General features: G+C 52.1%; 1 pseudogene; it reads left to right on the top strand.

Annotated features, from left to right (window-relative positions):
• Positions 1 to 586: 586 nt before the first annotated feature.
• LOC121170038 lies at positions 587 to 1,328 on the top strand (annotated as a pseudogene).
• The last annotated feature ends 11,029 nt before the right edge of the window (positions 1,329 to 12,357 follow it).

The following is a 12,357-nucleotide window of genomic DNA, read 5'->3' on the forward strand; positions in this document are numbered from 1 at the left end:
TCCCATACAAATGCCAGTTTGTATCCTGGCTGTTCCACTTCTCTTCCAGTTCCTAACTTGTGGCCTGGGAAAGCAGTCGAGGATGGCCCAAAGCCCAGGGACTCTGTACCTGTGTGGGAGACCTGGAAGAAGCTCCTAATTAGATAGGCAGATTTGCAGAAAGAGAGACACACACAACGATCTTCTGTCCATTGGTTTACTCCCCAAGTGGCTGCAATGGCCAGAGTTGAGCTAATCTGAAGCCAGGAGATAGGAGCTTCTTCTAGGTCTCCTATGCAGGTGCAGGGTCTCAAGGCTTTAAGCCATTCTCCACTGCTTCCACAGGCCACAATCAGGGAGCTGGATAGGAAGTGGAGCAGCCAAGATATGAACCAGCATCCTTATGAGATCCCAGTGCATGCAAGGTGAGGACTTTAAGCCACTAGGGTACCATGCTGGGCCCTGAATGTTCTTATCATTGGTGCTACCCTCATCCTCATCATCATCAGCACTGAGTGGCCAGCACCAAGGAGCCAGGAGCTTGGTAAACACCATGTCAGTGATAGACTGGAAGTCAGGCCTTTAGTTTTCCTTCCCAGCTTGCAAAATGGCGAGTGAAACCGTCCCAGCCCCAAAGCCAGACACTAAGAACAAACCCCAGCCAAGAAAGCAGACAATGCCAGCCTCAAAGGGAAGAAGAACCTTAAGGGCGAAAAAGCCCAAGAAGGAGACCCCCAACTGAGGGGCATTGGCTGCTACCCCTGTTCACCCATGCACTCCAGGAAGGCCCTGTACAAGAGGAAGTACACGCTCCCCAAGTCCAGGATCAAGAAGAAGGAGAAGGTTCTGGCCACCATCGCAAAACCCGTTTGAGGGGACAAAAAGCCCTTCAGCTACAGCAAGAAGCCACAGCAAGAAACCTTTCTGCCAGTACATAAGGAAGCTGCAGGCCAGCCTTACTGCAGGACTGTCCTGATCATTGTCACTGGATGCCACTGAGGCAAGAGGATGGTGTTCCTGCACCAGCTGGCCAGTGGTTTGCTGTTTGTGATTGGATCTCTGTCCCTCAGGTGGGTTCCTCTGCATGGAACACACCTCCATGAAGATCGATATTGGCGGTATGAAGATCCTGAAGCACCTCACTGATGCTTACTTCAACAAGAAGCAGCCGTGGCACCGGGGAGGGCTAGGGCAAGATCTCTGAGACGGAGAAATATAAGATCACAGAGCAGCACTAGCTGCCGATTCATAGATACTGTCAAAAATCAAGGCTGTTCCTCAGCTCCAGGGCTATCTGCACTGTCTTTGCCCTGACAAATAGAGTCTGCCTTCACAAACTGGTGTTCTGAATCTCATAGAAGAATTTCATTAATTATCTAACAACAACAACAGCAACAACAAAAATAATAGCATGTCAATGAGGGAGTAACCTCCTAGATACTTTGCTTTTGGCTCAAGGATGTGTATTTCAAAAAGATAATTCACAGCTTTTTCATCTCCCAAGTACAAATTTAGTAGGATATTGTGTGTTAGATGTCTCTCAACCCTCCCACACTTAAATGTTCCATGCCAATGTCAAGTATCAACTTGAAAAAACAAAGGTAGAATTGGGTACACAAAGCAGAAGACGTCTGTCGGAGTTGTAGTTATTACTAATTGAAGGGAATCCTAGGTAAAGAGGTGGGTTCCTGAAGTGGCCACAGGCCACCATTGATCACAAGTGCAAGCACCTGGGACTGGCAGGAAGGCAGGCCTCTGTTGTCCAGCTGCCACACAGCACACATGACTGAGGAGTGAGCTTTAGGGGTGGGAGGGTGCCGGGTGGCTAGGCAGTGCCTGCTTCCATCTCACAGTGTTCTTACACCTGTGCCCCATCACAGACCCATGTGTCTGGGGTTTGGGGTTTCTGGTTTTCTTTCAGCAGTCTGCCAGTTTCTACTCTACAATTGACCATGGGACCCAGTGCAATGGCTCAATTGGTTAATTATCCTCTTGCAAGTGTTGGGATCCCACATGGGTGCTGGTTCATGTCCTAGTTTCTCCACTTCCCATCCAGCTCCCTGCTTGTGGCTTGGGAAAGCAGTCGAGGACGGCCCAAAGCCTTGGGACTCTGCACCCATGTGGGAGATCTGGAGGAAATTCCCGGCTCCTGGCTTCAGGTTAGTTCACTGTGGCAGTTATGGTCATTTGGGGGAATAAACCAGTGAATGAAAGATCTTTGTCTCTCTTTCTCTCTGTAAATCTGCCTATCTAATAAAAATAAATAAATCTTCAAAAAATACTAAAGAAAAAAAGAAAGAAAGAAAAAGTGACCGTCATCCCTGAGTGAAAGCTAGCCTTGGAGACAGGCTGGTAGGCAGGGCTGGTGATATGGGCTCCCGGACTAGCAGGCAGACTTGGCCTATGAGCAAGGCAGTGGGCTCAGTAGCTGGGGTACTGGCCCTATCCAGCACATGTGGGATATAGGCTTCTGTCTCCAAAGTGAGCTGTGTGACTGGACAGAGAGCCTCTGGGGAGAGCAACAGCGTAAACAGCTTACACTCTGAAACAGCGAGATAAAACACAGAAAATGGGCAGTTGGCCAGCGATACTGAGCATGAGTTAGGCAAGCACTCACCCCTCTGCAGCACCCCATGGCCCATGCTGAGGCACCCAGCTCCAGCCCCAACACACCCCTGAAGGTCTCAGCTGCTTGCCATACCAACCTAACCCTGCACCTGTCCCCTCAACTGTGTGCCCAACCCATGGGGATGAGCTTCACCCTGGCTCTGCCATTAACTTGCTGTGTGACTGGCCAAGTCGCTTCATTTCCTAGGCCTGTTTCCTTATTGTCCAAGGTGAGCATTGAGATGTTTACTGAACCCCACTACAGCAACAGCAAACTCCTCTGCCTTTCACTGCCAATCTGGCTATGCTCCGTGTGTCTCAATGGCCTGATGTTTCCAGGCTCTGGGATTGAGAGGTAAGTAGTCCAACTTTACACAGAACCAGTCTCCTTCAAACAAAACACCTGTGACATGCCCCCTCTTCCCGAAATCCCACTTTACCTTTACAATTCCTGCCTCCCTGACTTCAGCACTTCTACTGTCTTGCCCAAGGTCTGATTTGAGGCAGGAAGGAGTAATGGTTAGGGGCTGGGCTCTGAAGGCTGCAGGAAGCAGTTCTGACTCCTGACAGCCTTGGAACTTGTCTGAGCCTCAGGCCATTCATCTGTGTGGTGGGACTGTCAGCAGCACCCACTGCTAAGGGTTGCAGCAGGTGTAGTAGAGACGCCTCCTGTGATGCAGTACCTAGTGCCTAGAACCTGTGAGTACTGTGAGTGAGCACCTGGAACACTTCACAAAGGTCATCTGCCTCCCATCTGTGAGTGTGGTCTTTAGGCTAGCTTGATGTGAGATGGCAGCAGAGGGAGGACCAGGAGGGGGTTGGGATCAGGCTGTGGGAGGCCTTGAATACCAGGGAAGTTGGTTCTAAGAGGGCCATGCATCCTCTTTTCCAGAATGCTGGGAAGAGGCCCTGGTCTGAGGGCTCCGCCTGCAGACCCTTTGAGACAGAGCAAGACTGTGCAGGCCCCGCAGGACAGGACCCTGTCTCCCCTCTCCCGTGGCCTCAGCTGTCTCCAGCAGAGGAGGAGTGGGGAAGGGGAGGCCATTTACAATTCAGATTGGGCAGATGGGAGGACTCATCGAGTTGAGGCGGGGCGGGGGAGACCCAGGTTGAGTCAGCTGTCACCTTTCTCACACACAGCCCACCCCACCAGTGCTTCCCAGCTGGGCTGCAGCCCCTCGGAGCATAACCTAGCTTTGGCCTGTACCCACCTCTGCTGCTCAGAACCCACGCTCTCAATGCTTTAGCTTAGCTCGCTGCTAACAATCAGGGCAGATACTACTGTTACCCACTTTACACGCAACTTGCCCAAGGTTGTGCAGCCGTCCAGGGCAGAGCCGGTGTTCAGAGCCCATACTCTCATTCATACTTTGTTCCATCTGTGACTCCTTCCCAATCACAGTGTCTCCACTCCCTGGCCTGAAGCCCTGAGGGGGATGAGGTCTGAAGCCTGGGCGACACATCTGGTTGAGTTTCTCCCTCAAACCTGCCACACACCTAGCAGGTAGCTCTCACTTGCTTCTCAGTTCATGCAGCTCCTCAGAAGGCTGCTGGGTCACCTAAGCAGAGGTCATGGGCCCCACCCCCTTGCTGGCCTCATGGCACCTCTGCACTAAGCAGCAAGTGACACAGGCAGGTCAGGCACAAGGACTCTCAGGCAAATGACCCTAGCATGTACAGCTAACATGTATGAGTATGACTGAGACATAGCAGTTGCTGGGGACTCTGCCAAGCCGGGGATGAAGTATTTCACACCCACTCTTGGTGCCCCATCTCCCATTATCACACAGGCCTGGGAGCCAGAGAATGATGGCTCCCCTTACAAAGGAGAATGTGGTCCACCTTGGAAAGCCTTTGTTCCCTTGTGGATAAGAGTCACCCCCAACTCCCTATCCCCCATCTCTTTCTCCCCTCATCTCCCTAGGGAGAATGGACAGCTGGGGATGGCAGCTCTACTGCTAGAACAGTCATTTCCCTTCCACCTGACTTGTGGGTTGATGAAGTCACCCATGACCAGCTCTCTTCCCCGCCAAGGCTGGGCTTGAGCCCTCCCTTGCCTTGTGACCTCATGCAATGGGCAGCAGATTCCCTCCCACCTGGAATTAGTTTGTTAAGTATATGAAAGTCCCAGCTTACCAGTGCTCAATGAATGGAGGCACCAAGCCCTCCTCCCCAGAGTTCTGGGGTTTCTAGTGGAGGAGCCTCCTCCCTTAATGACCTCTGCCCCTTACCCCTCCTCCCCTCAATTCCTTCTTAGCAGAGCCTGTGAGTCCCTTCCCCCCCATGAGGCCCAGGGGGCCCAGAGAAATTAGACCGAATCAAAGCAGAAAATGAGTTTTCATTCATCTTGGAATGATGCGAGAGGTTACAGGCAAGACAAATAGCAGTCTCCCCCTCTTCCTTTATCACTGTCACTGCAATTAATAGGCTGTGGCCTTCGTTATCCAGACCCTTGCTAAGGAGAGAGCAGGCCCCCAGGCGACGCTAACGAGGGAGAAGCAGGTCCAGCTCCAGCTAAGTTCTGTCACTGGGGCCATATTCTCACCTGGCCCTTCCCACTTGCTGCTGGGGAGCCCAGGAACTAAGGAGGGATTGCAGCAGCATATAGGGGTAGCCAGTATGGCCACATGGCAGCCTAAATGGGGGCACATCAGTCCTTGGACATGTCCACCACCCGCACCAGTAGTGCCCAGGCCCCAGGCCGTCTGGCACACTCCACCTTGAACATACCCAAAGGATCACAATCACCAGGTCTGTTACTTCCTCTCCATATAGCAACCTCAGAGCTGGCATCTGTTCTCTAATTTTTCTGATGAGGAAACAGACTCAGAAAGCTACAGAGATTTCCTTGAGTTCACACAGGCCTGCTGGGCCCCAGAGCTGGGGTTCCTGGCCAGCAGTGTTGATGGCCCAACAACATGGAAGGAGTGAGGGGCTAGGACGAGATTGCTGACATTGAGAAGAGCCTTAGAGATCAACCGAGTCAACAGTAGCTCACTACCCTGGTCCAGACCCTGGGGTCTCAGACCACACTGGGATCCGGGAGGTATTACTAGTCCTTAGCCTAAAGAAAGTTGTTGTAATTTTGCCATGCGCCAAAATGAGAGTCCTCATTGCTCCCCACACCTCCCTTTAAAAAATATTTATTTTGAAAGGCAGAGTGATAGAGAAAAAAAGAGAGAGATGTTCCATTTGGTGATCCACTCTTCGAATGATTATAACAACCAAAGCTGGCCCAGGCTGAAGCCAGGAGCCTGAAACTCCATCTGGGTCTCCCACGTAGTTAGCAGAGCCCTAAGTACTTGAGCCATCTTCTGCTGCTTTCCTAGAAGGCATTAGCAAGAAGCTGCATTGGAAACAGGGCTGGGCAAGAACCAAGCACTCCACTCTGAGGCACTGGCATCTCAAGCAGTCACTTACAACCAGCCCCTACTAAGACAATATCACAAACTGAATCCTTTAAAGGATTACTAAATAATTAGGAAAGTATTTGTTCAATGAATTTCATATCGCCTCTCCACTACTGTATAAATACAACAACTTCAAACTAAGTAACTTAAAGTAACAACACACACTTAGGATCTCTCTGTTTCCATAGGTCAAGCACTGAGGAGTGGCTTAGCTTAGGGGCTCCCATGGAGCCGCAGTCACTTGTCCATAGGGGCTGTGGCCTGCTGAAGGGCTGCTTCCAAGTCGGTAGCCTGCGATGGTTGGCACTCTGGCGGGAGGCCTTCCTTCCTCTTCCTGTGGGGCTTGCTGCAGGAGGGCTGAGGATGCAGCACCCAGCTTCTCTGGATTGACCCATCTGGCTTAGCTTCAAGCCTGTTAACTCGACCATACTCCACAGTCACAAAGACCCCTGGTTCAATGTGGGAAGGGTGCCAGGAGATAAGCATGAGTGGGTGATTAGCATGGTGTGTTGGTGCAGGTGGAACGAGTTCTGTGAGACTCTGCACAAGGCCCTCGACACTTCCTCTCTGCTGCTGACCCGCAGGATGACCTTCATTATGGGGCAAGGCAGGACCTGGCACAGGCCACCAGGGCTTCTGGGGCATCAGTCCTGTTAGGTTTCTTGATTTGGAGCTGCTTCTAGGAATGTGCCATATATCACCTTGTGAAGAAGCCCTGGGTGAGGTGTGTGCTTTCTCCGCACACATGTGCTGCTTCTACAAAGTTGTTGCTGAAAAGGTTTGCAGCCATCTGTGCATATCTCGGTTCCTCATTCTGTAGGAGACTGGGGCTCCCAGGGGGAAGGTGACTTGGGGCCCAGGAGAGGCGTTTTGGGCTTGGCCAGTGGTCCTATGGGCACAGGGGCTAAGGCCATCGGGGGCTGTGCTGCAGTTGCCTCTCCTGCTAGCCCTGTCTGGCTCGGCCATTGTGCATCCAGCTGGCCACATGCCCTCCTTGCAGTCACAGAGGCACTCTCTGTTCCCAGGCAGGTGGAAAGGTGTTCAGAGAAGGGGGTGAGCCTGGAAGAGAGCTGTGGTGTTGGGAGGCGAGGTTGCTTCCTGTGCACACTCTGGTTAGACCACGTGTCCCACTGACAGTGGCGACCACAGTGTCCCTCTGCCAGGACTGCAAGGGTTTCCAGGACAGTCTGATCCAGCTCTGCACATGTCCTCCCTCACATCCATCTCTGCTTCCTGAAAATATCTCCTGATCACCTAGAACAGGCTCTGGAGTTAAGACCGTGAACAACAAAGACAAATTCAGCACCACTCAGAGGATGCGGTGCACAGGAGGGCGCCTGTGAGGGTGTGGAGTGGGAGCTGCCCGATGATGCCCTGGGGAAAATGAGCCAAGTTTTGGACAGCCTGAGGCTGTCAGTAGGAAGCATCCTCCCAGCAGAGGGAACAAGCACCTGCAAAGGCTAGCAGCAAGGAGGCCAGCACATCTAGGGCAGGCAGAGACAGAAGCAAGCAGGGTAGTGAGCTGGAGACCCATGCTTGTCCCCCACCAGCCTCGGGTTGATCCCTGTTCCTCCTGCTCCCAGCCAGAGTGACCCCAGTGCCATCAGTTAACACATCCAGGACAACCGTGCCTGCCTCATGGCTACTTCTGGGGTTTCAATCTCAACCTCACCTTCTGTGGTGTGTCAATGAAGGCTGAATGGGATGATCAGTCTTTGATTGCTGACCTCCACGGAAGCTTCAGGAAGCTCTTGTGCAGTCTGTTCCTTAGGTCAGTCTCCAGATCCGAGCAGATGACTGAACAGCAGTGATGGGACCCACCAAGAGCTCTCGGCAAGGAGGGAGACTGAGGAAAGCAGGGAGGGCTTCCTTATTCTGAAGCATTTCAACACGATTGGAGGACTAAAGGAGCAGCAATGGAGTGAATTATGGGCTAGAAAGGCTTAGAAGTGAGGAATGCAAACTGCTGGATCGCAAGAGGAAGACAGAGGTAGCAATCAAGTGTCAGCGGGTTGCACATAGAAGTCAGATAACTAGGGTCAGCACTATGGTACAGTGGGTTAAGCCATCACCTGCAGTGTCAGTATCCCATATTGCACCAGTTCAAGTCCTAGCTGCTCTACTTTCCTTCCAGCTCCCTGTTAATGTACCAAGGAAAGCAGTAGAGAATGTCCCAAATGCTTGGGTCCCTGTGCGCATGCAGGAGACCTGGAAGAAGTTCCTGGCCCCTGTTTTAAGCCTGGCTTAGCTCTGGCTGTTGTGGCCTTTTGGGGAGTGGGTGAAGACTCTCTCTCTCTCCCTCTGTCTCCCGCTTTCTTTATAACTCTGCCTTTCAAATAAATAAAATTAATTTATGGAAAAACATGAGATAACTTCAAATTGGCAGGCCTGCTCACCCTGTTTCCAGCAGCAGGAGCTATGGCTGGAAATCCAGCAGGTCCCCCATGACAGTCAGCCCCCTGACCCCTGTGTCCAGCCCAACAGACCCCCAAGCTCCCCTGGGACAGAGTCTGTCTCACTGTCTGTGCACCTGCCATGCAAGGCGGGGCAGGGCCAATGGCCCCAGGTTCCCAGCAGTAGAAGCAATGTTCTGGTTCAACGAAAGGACCTTAAAGGTAGAGACAAGGACACGGTAAAGGATGAGATGGCTGGACCCCCGGTTCTGCGGTGAGCAGACCCCAGGTGTGTGATCGGGAGCAGTTAAATGTCATCATTAGCCTCTCTCCGATGATGTTTTTTATAGTCCTTTTTACTACTGGCACTAAAGGCTTTGGACTCACCCTGGCAGAGAGGAGGGCATCACTTGTCGGCCTGACTGCTCAGTAATATAAAAAAATGACAAGCCCTGGCTCAATCTTTCTGAAAACTGTGTTCCACAGCCCCCCATCCATCTCTACCGAGGGGTTTGGATGAAGCTAGAAGACAAGAGCATCCCAGCATTTAAGAATGAAAAATTAAGTGCCCTTTTTAAGCACAGCATGGAGCTCTCTGGCTTGATGCTGGGAGGTGGGGGAATTGTGGGAGTGAGGAAGGAGGGACATGAAGCAAGAGCAAGTCAAGCAGGTGGGAGGTGGGAGCACCAACACGGGCAGGTGCAATTGGAAGGGTGTAGAAGTCGGGTGTCTGGCTGGATGGCCCCTAACTCAGACCTCTGAGTGTCTGCATCCTCACACAAGGGTACAAAGAGCACTGCCCAGGTTCTATGCCTGGGCTCCATTTAGCTAACATAGCCTTTGCCCATCTTTGGGCCTCATTTTTTTCATCTGGAAAATCAACCAACAAGTCGAAATCTTCAGCCTGAGTCCTTGTTAGCTGGTTAGCAGTGGGCACTTCAAATGCGATCCTTTGCCTCAGTAACCCCATCGCAGGCCACCGAGGATGTGAAAATGCTGGAGTTGGAGAGCCAACAAAACTCCTTCAGGCCCAGTGTTCTCTAGCCCTAACCCTTCCTCTGCCTGGGAGAGCAGCCACCTGTCTCCTTGCCTTGCCCCAGAAAGGGCCAATGGCAGCTATGGGTTTTGGAAAGCAGGTAAACAGGGTGTGGAACCTTCAGACCCAACCTTCAATTCCTGCTTTATTTACCACTTGTGGGTAAGACCTTCTGGACCTCACTGCCTGATGTGTCAAATGGGGGCAAAGGAGACCATCTGCCTCTCCCATTGGGTGCGTAGGTGCTCCATAAACCCTGGTGATCAGGTACTCCTGAGAGGTGCCCTCCCTCCACATGTGGAACCCTAAGCCCAGTCTTCCTGTCTGCCACCTCTCAGCTTTGTCCTGATGCCTCATCCTCACCTAGTGAAGGCCAGCCCTGGGGACAAATGGCTGGCTGAGTGCTGCTCCAAGAGGCAAAAGAGGAGGAGGGAGACCCTGGGGACCAGAGCAACTTCCCTGAAGGGGCCAAACATTTGTTGTGACTGATAGTGAGAGGACAAAAACAAACAACCAAAGAGCTCACACCTGGGCCTGGGCAGATGCTGCCTGACCTAAGGCCCACCTAGGCAAGATCCCTTTATCACCAGCAACTGGGGCTTAGAGAACAAGGTGTCATCCCAGGGCCACGGTTGTTGGGGATGTGTGCAGCCCAGGGTCTGTTTTTTTTTTTTTTTTTCTGGGCCTGACGGAGCCACTGGAGACTTGGGACACTCTCCCTCAGTAGGCCAAGTCCGTGGTGGGGTGGAGAAATTTCATGATGGCAAGGGAGGTGGGCAGTGGGATTTGGGAGACTTATGGTAAGGCAAGGCCTGGTGCCTTCCTTCCGGGGGTATTTGGAGTAGGTGTGAACTTGGTCCAGAGAATTGCTGCCTCCCATAGCAGTTGGTGCTGCTCTTGGAGGCCTCATTAGGCACCTCCAGTAAACTGACACCCGATGGGCAGCAGTTTTTATCCCAGTTTACACACATGGAGGCCTGGACAGATTGTGTCACTTCCCCTAAGGTGCCTGATCAACAAATGGCAGAACCAGGATTTGCACTCTGATCTATCTGGTTCCAAAATCACTGGTTTCCAGAACAAATCCTCTGATGGTAGTAGAGTGAAAGGGCCCCCACCCCTTGCACCTTAGTGACCCTAACATCTCAGAAACCATTGGGTTTTTTTGTTCTACCCATCCCACTTTAGGCTGGGCTATAGGGAACTTGAGCTTTTTCCTGTTTCCCATCTTACAAGAGAAAAAAAAAAGAGACCACAGACAGCCTCCAAGCCACAGCCACCCAGGTTGGGATATAGCTGGGACTTTGAACCCTGCTTCCTAGTCTGCCATCAGCCTTGCCCTCTCCATCCCCAGGACATCAGCAAACAGTGCTGGGAGCCACCAAGGTGCTGCCACCTGTACCTTCACATGGACTTCAACCTCTAAACTGCCTTGCAAGTGACATTACTCAGGCAAAGGCAATGCTGTTCTGACCTGGACAGCCCAGAGCTGGCACTGCTACTTGTGCACATGGCTCACCCCCCACAGAATGGAAGGGCCCAGAGGGCAAAAACCAGGTGGCTATAAATTGCTGTGTCTTACTGGCACTGCTGTTTGGTGCACAAATATCCAAACTTGGACTTGGCGTTTGGTGTTGTGGTCAGGGACAAGCCATCAAGGATAGCAATGGCAAAAGGTGTGGCTTCTCACATTCCAGAGTCCACCCCAGCCCCTTCAGGCAGCCTTGTTCCTCTGCTGGTGTCCCTCACACTGGTGACAGCACCACCGCCTCAGCTGTAGCCAAGCCACCACCTGACTCTCCCCCTCAGTGCCTTCTGCTCTCTCCTTGAATCAGCTGGTCATTTCCAGGTCTAGCCAGTTCTGCTTCTGAAATGCTTGAATTTCTTTCAGATCCAGCCACCAGGGTGGCCACCCTAGACCTCTGCAGCAGCCCCTAACTGGTCTCCCTGCTTCCAACCTGTCTAACTGCAATCAGACTGCAATTAAGGCACAAACTTAATGAGCGGGCATTTAGCATAGGATTAAGATGTTGGTTGGGACACCAGTGTCCCACATTAGAGTTCCTCAGTTCACATCTTGGCTTCGCTCCAGCTTCTTACTAATGGAAACCCTAGGAAGCAGTGGTAATGGTTAAAATTTCTGGGTCCCTGACACTCATATATGGAAGACCTGAATTGGGTTTCTAGCTCCTGGCTTTGGCCTGGCCCAGTCCTGTCTGTTACAGGATTTGAACAGTAAACCAGCAGATGGGAGCTTTCCATCTCTCTCCTCTCTCTCTGATTTGCAAATAAATACATTTTAAAAATACAAACTGGCCCTAGTCTCTCCCTAGTTTAACCCTCCTTGGGTCTCCCAACGTGAAGTTCAAGGTTCTTAATGTCCCTATGATCTGGCCACCAGACCCACCCCTCCAGCTTGACCTCCACCATTCATGGCCCATTGAACTCTGGGATCCTCATTATGCCCACTCACCTACCCTGGGCCTTTGCACATGCTTTTCTGTCAGGAACATTGGCTCTCCCTTCTTCCCCAGGCCTCAGACACATGTCACTTCCTCCAGGAAGTCTATCCTGACTTGCACTGAATCAGGTGCCCACCAGCCCAAGCACACTTTGCACACATATCTCTGGGACCTGCCTGTGAACTCGCCCTCTGCCTCTCTCTTCCACTAGACTTCAAGCTCCATGAAGGCCAGGGCCCTGCCCTCAGTTATTGAAGCTGGTGCTCAATGAGTGCTGGGAAGGAACAAGTAGTGAGAACAGTTGTTGTCCTCCTGGGCTCCTTGAACCACTCACAGGGATGCAGGTAGAGGCTGGGAAAGCACAGGAAGCCCAGCCACTGCCCCTCGTCCCTTAGGTCTAAGAAAATGCCTTCGCTTGCCTTTGCTCCTGGTACTTGCAGCTGCCCAGCCCACACCTTCCATCCTACTGC

The sequence above is a fragment of the Ochotona curzoniae genome, unplaced genomic scaffold (assembly GCF_017591425.1).
Source record: "Ochotona curzoniae isolate NIBS_2020 unplaced genomic scaffold, NIBS_Ocur_1.0 scaffold_2453, whole genome shotgun sequence".
Lineage (NCBI taxonomy): Eukaryota > Metazoa > Chordata > Mammalia > Lagomorpha > Ochotonidae > Ochotona > Ochotona curzoniae.